The sequence below is a fragment of the Dendrobates tinctorius genome, unplaced genomic scaffold (genome assembly GCF_039654945.1).
Source record: "Dendrobates tinctorius isolate UK_male_01 unplaced genomic scaffold, ASM3965494v1 ptg000151l, whole genome shotgun sequence".
In the NCBI taxonomy this organism is placed as follows: Eukaryota; Metazoa; Chordata; class Amphibia; order Anura; family Dendrobatidae; genus Dendrobates; species Dendrobates tinctorius.
Genome location: NW_027361818.1, coordinates 9491228 through 9497229, shown reverse-complemented (window position 1 = coordinate 9497229; position 6002 = coordinate 9491228). Strand labels below are relative to the sequence as shown.

The 6002-nt window shown below is 44.4% G+C and overlaps 1 pseudogene; it reads left to right on the top strand.

The window, feature by feature from the left end:
- Positions 1-2895: 2895 nt before the first annotated feature.
- LOC141049870 (apoptosis-associated speck-like protein containing a CARD pseudogene) lies at positions 2896-3856 on the top strand (annotated as a pseudogene).
- The last annotated feature ends 2146 nt before the right edge of the window (positions 3857-6002 follow it).

Below are 6002 nucleotides of genomic sequence, written 5' to 3'. Positions count from 1 at the left end.
AAGAAGAAAACTTGCCAAATCAGCAGTGTATCAAAAGCTTATTCCAACCACCCTGTAGTAGAGGGATTTAATTTGAGAGGGAAACTAAACTGGGGAGTGAGGGGTTATCGGTGGGGCATAACATGACTTCTATTAACAGTATGTAAATGTAGGAATATCCACAATTCTAAAAATATTTTACTTTCAAAACCAATTGGAGGAATATATAAAACAGAACTTAATATTTGTTGAAATATAAACACAAACCCTGACATGTAGCCACACAGGGCCAGATGCATATATACTACAGCAACCCTTATGTTGGATAATCCATCATAGCAACCATTTGTCTGACACAATGCCCAGTGACCGACTGCTAAAATTCAGCAACTATTGTAAGAAACCCATCACCGCAACCAAATTACTACAAATTAAAAAATATCTGGTCGACCGATTAAGTATCACCACTAATGAGATGGAATATCAAGATGATCGGGACATGTTTATCTGCATGTATTACTTTGCATTTAGGTCTCGTGTGAATGAGGTGGAGTAAGAGAGTTGAAGTAGAAGGTAAGGCAGTGGGATCAGTGGGTAAGTCTCCTCTGTACAGGATTGTAGTTTGTGGTTGTAGATCGTGTGACTGAATGTAGGGCATAGTGTTTAATTGTATATAGGACAGAGTGAATATGTTGGGTTTGTATATAGCAGGTATGGTTGGTAAGAATGGAACTGGGCCGATGGGTTTATAGGAGTTTATATTACCTAGTTTGTTTTCTTTAAACATGAGCTGGAGGGAAAAAAATCCATATATTAATGGTTATTTTTTGTTATGTTGAGCGGTTAGAAATTTGTTTCTTCACTATTTATTCTAATTTTTCGATTAAGGAAACACAAGAAGCCGTCGCCAACAATTGCCAGGAAGAAATCCACCAGAAAGATGTTATCCTATGTGGTTCTGAAAAGGCATCAAACTGGCTCTGTCATTAACAAAAACCCAAAGCCTCCATCAGTCAGGATGGCCGAAGTCGTACACGAAATTCAGCAGGATTGTAAGCAGCCCCCAAAAATCAACTTGAGCACTGTTTTAGCAGATTGGTGAATTGTGAACTACGTTTAAGCAAGAGCTGAAATATCTGAATATCAAACATGTCCTGAAAGCGAAAAAGCCTGACAAGGCGAAACGTGGAACTTACTGTACATGGCTGCCGACTAGGATTGCTGATGGACATTTGGTCCCATCACTGTACTTCATGACGGACGAAGCTAAATGCCATTTATTAGGTCACGTAGAACTCCCAGAATGCGAGGTACTGGTCCACTGAAAGTCCCCAGTTGGACTCAAGAAACCATTAAACAACCTGAAAATTAGCATTCGGTAAGCGGTGTCAGAAATACGTATAGTAGGCAGGGGCTGGCTGGCACTTTTCAGCCTGGGGGGCAATCACAAGGCAGTGGCCCTCCAGTTGCGGTGCTTTTGCCCTGCTTATCTCTGGCCGCTGCATTAAAGAAGCAGAGATAACAGGCTCTAAAAACAGGGTGGTACATGGATATGGGAACAGAATGGAGCTTGCTGCATATATATGGAGGCAGAACCAAGCATTCTGCCTACATAGATACTGTAACAGAAGCAAGCTGACTACATAGACACGAGACCGGAACCAAGATTGTTAAGTACATAAGAAACGGATTGGAGCTTACTACAGTGATAAGGGAGCAGAACCAAGCTTACTACAGAGATATGGGAGCAGAACAGAGGTTACTACAGAGATATGGGAGCAGAACCGAGCTTACTACAGAGATATGAGAGCAGAACCAAGCTTACTACAGAGATATGGGAGCAGAACCGAGCTTACTATAGAGATATGGGAGCAGAACCAAGCTTACTACAGAGATATGGGAGCAGAACCGAGCTTACTACAGAGATATGGGAGCAGAACAGAGCTTACTACAGAGATATGGGAGCAGAACAGAGCTTGCTACAGAGATATGGGAGCAGAACAGAGCTTACTACAGAGAGATGGTAGCAGAATGGAGCTTGCTAAAGATATGGGAGCAGAACTGAGCTTACTACAGAGATATAGGAGCAGAACAGAGCTTACTACTGAGATATGGGAGCAGAACGGAGCTTACTACAGAGATATAGGAGCAGAAAAGAGCTTAGTACAAAGATATGGCAGCAGAACTGAGCTTACTACAGAGATATGGGAGCAGAAAAAAGCTTACTACAAAGATATGGCAGCAGAGATGAGCTTACTACTGAGATATGGAAGCAGAACGGAGCTTACTACAGAGATATAGGAGCAGAACAGAGATTACTACAGAGATATGGGAGCAGAACCAAGCTTACTACAGAGATATGGGAGCAGAAAAGAGATTACTATAGAGATATGGGAGCAGAAAAGAGCTTACTACAAAGATATGGCAGCAGAGCCGAGCTTACTACAGAGATATAGGAGCAGAACAGAGATTACTCCAGAAATATAGGAGCAAAAAAACGGAGCTTACTATAGAGCTATGGGAGCAAAACTGAGCTTACTAGAGAAATATGAGAGCAGAAACAAGCTTACTACAGAGATATGGGAGCAGAACCGAGCCCTAAGAAAAAAAATAATGGAACCTGAGAGCCCCTATCACTAACTAATAATGTCCCCATTTATAACAAATAATGTCCTCGGAGTGCCCACAAAGCTCTGAAAATACAGAATGATGGTCCTACATACCACAAAACAAGATACGATGGTCCCCAAAGCCCTTTATTATACATTGAGGACACCAGATCTCCCTATAAATAGTAAAATGGCTACATAGCCCCTATATAAAATAAGATGTTCCTATTGCCCCTAAAAATAGTATGATGGACCCCAATGACCCTATATACAGGGTCTACAGTAGTACATTGTGCTTTCCCGTCCTGGCTGCTGGGTTGTAGGCGCATGTCCTCCACAGAGAGAAGGCCACCTGTAGAGTCAGCGCGTAGGGGGAGATGGGGAGGACGGTGAAAGATGTCCTGATCGATGCGCTGGAAAACCTGAAAAGAAAATCATTTAAGAAGTTCAAGAACAAGTTAAACGACAGAGATAAAGGAAGGATACAGCAAGATCCCCAAAAGGTATGCTGCAGGACGCAGACGACCTGGACACAGCCGAGCTCATCCTCAGATACTACAAGGACGACTATGGAACTAAGGTACGTTTAGTAGAAAACAGTTTGCACTACTGTAGTGGTGCCAAGTTAGGTTTCAAACCCTATATGATTAAATGAAAACCTGGCACTCAACTTAATGCTTGGTGAGGCAGTTTATTGTAGTACCAGAAAAACGTTTCGGTCGATATAGACCTTCATTAGTTACGTGCAAGTATGTAACATACTAGCACGTAACTGATGAAGGTCTATATCGACCGAAACGTTTTCTGGTACTACAATAAACTGCCTCACCAAGCATTAAGTTGAGTGCCAGGTTTTCATTTTATCATATGGAACTGAGGTGACCCTGACTGTCCTAGAAGCCATCAATGAGAATAAGGAGGCGGCGGAGCTCAGGAAGGCCATCACGGAAGTGACTGGCTGTGCACCCAAGGTATCATCTATGGGAGATCAGGAAGTAATACCAAAAGAAAAGGATCATTTTGCGGACAGATGCCGCGCTAAACTGATAGGACGGGTGGCTCTGGTAGATCCAATCCTAGATCTCTATCAAAATAAACTGCTGACAACGGAGGCATACGTGAGAGTGCGCAGCATGCAGACCTCCCAGGACCAGATGAGAGAGCTCTACCGTTATGTTCATTATTGGAGGAATGAAGACAAGGATTGGTTTCTGCAATCTCTGAGAACACATATGGCACCTCTCATTAAGAATCTAGTGGAGAACTAAAGCCTAAAGGTCTGTGCAGACAATCCGGACTGGCAGTGCTCTGGACACAGCACATGTTCACTGCGTCCAAAGCGCTGACATCTACACAGGGCTGCTACCTGGAATTTTGGGGCCCCCTTGAGACTCTGCCCAGGCTCCACCTCCACACCCAGAACTGTCCACAGTCAAAAGATTTTTTAAGCCGCCAACACGACAAGGTAGACTCTTTGGGCCGGGCCCTATTCTAACCTGTTAAACATTATTTTAAAATATCCAATACAATTTCAACAAGATTGACCAAACAAGGCAAGTCTTCATCACTCAACCACCACAACCCCTTTGTATACCAGACCAATGCTCAAACCTCATAACCTCACTCTCCAACATCACTGAAGGGGAGCTTAATCGCCTCTTCTCCAAATCGCACCTCACAACCTGTGCACTTGACCCCATCCCATCCCACCTCCTCGCCAACCTCACCACCAGTTATCCCATCCCTAACCCACCTCTTCAGCCTATCACTAACGTCCGGTACCTTCCCTTCTGCTTTCAAGCATGTCACAATCACACCTATCCTTAAAAAGCCAACCCTCGACCCAACCACTATGTCCAGCTATCGCCCAATATCATTGCTTCCATTCGCTTCCAAACTCCTGGAACAGCATGTCCACGCTGAACTTTCCTCCCACCTATCATCTAACTTGCTCTTTGACAATCTACAATCTGGCTTCCTCCCCCATCACTCCACTGAGACAGCCCTGACCAAAATTACTAAAGACCTACTTACAGCCAAATCAAATGGACAATACTCTATACTCCTGCTTCTAGACCTATCCTCTGCATTTGACACAGTTGACCACTGCCTCCTACTACAGATCCTCTCCTCCTTCGGCATCAAAGGCGTGTGGCCTATCCTGGATCTCCTCATACCTTTCCAACCGCACATTCAGCGTCTCCCACTCCCACACCACCTCCTCATCCCACCCTCTCTCTGTTGGAGTCCCCCAAGGCTCTGTTTTAGGACCCCTACTCTTCTCTATACACTTGGTGTGGGGCAACTCAAAGTCCCACAGATTTCACTACCACCTTTATGCTGATGACACTCAGATCTACCTCTCTGCTGTCCAGAATCCCAGAGTGTCCATCAGCCATATCCTCCTTCTCTCGCTTCCTCAAACTCAATGTAGACAAATCTGAACTCATCATCTTTCCTCCATCTCACAGATCTTCTTTACCCGACCTAGCTATAACAATTAATGACATCACACTTTCCCCAGTACCAGAAGTCCGCTGCCTCGGAGTAACCTTTGACTCTGCCCTGTCCTTCAAACCACACATCCAAGCTCTACCTCCTGTCGCCTCCAGCTCAAAAATATTTCCAGAATCCGTCCTTTCCTTAACCCTCAATCTACTAAAATGCTTGTGCATGCCCTCATCTCCCGCCTCGACTACTGCAACATCCTTTTCTGTGGTCTCCTGTTATGAGCTCATTTTCTGCTCCACCAGTTGAGAGTTCTCCTTCCGTTCTCCCTCTGGTGGTGACAGGAGATAGTGAGGTTGGTTTAATTGGTAGTGATCTGCCACCTGATGAGGAGGATAACGACTGGATCTCTGGAGTATCAGACTGGATATAAGACAGCCGACGCCCTATTCTGGTGCTGGTGATTCAGTCTGCTCCTCAGGTCTTGGACTTCAGCTCTGTTCCAGTCTTCTCAAGTTAAGTTTGTTTTTGCTAATGTTCACACTTGCTCTTGTTGGTCAATTCCGTTTTTTGTGGGGTCAGCCAGCCCGGCTGGGCTGTGCTGAATTTCCACTCTTATTTATCTGTATTTGCCAATTTGCCTTTTTTTGTCCCTTATTAGATTGAAATATTCTGAGACAGAGCAAAAAGAGGCCAGAGTGCTGATATAGTGGGAGAAGTCTAGTGACTTCAGGGTTAATTTTGCTATCAGAAGTGTTGGACATTATTTTTGGCAGATTGCAGACAGTGTCTTTCCTTTCCTGTCCTTTCTAGTTAGTTTGGCCCCATCGTTTGCTCAGCCTATTTTCCTGCCTTTGTGTTTTCATCTTGTTTCACCGTCAATACGTGGGGGGCTGTCTTTCCTTTGGGGTCTGCTCTGGGGCAGTTAGTTTTCCTCTTTTCCTGCTTTAGGCTTATTTAGCTCTC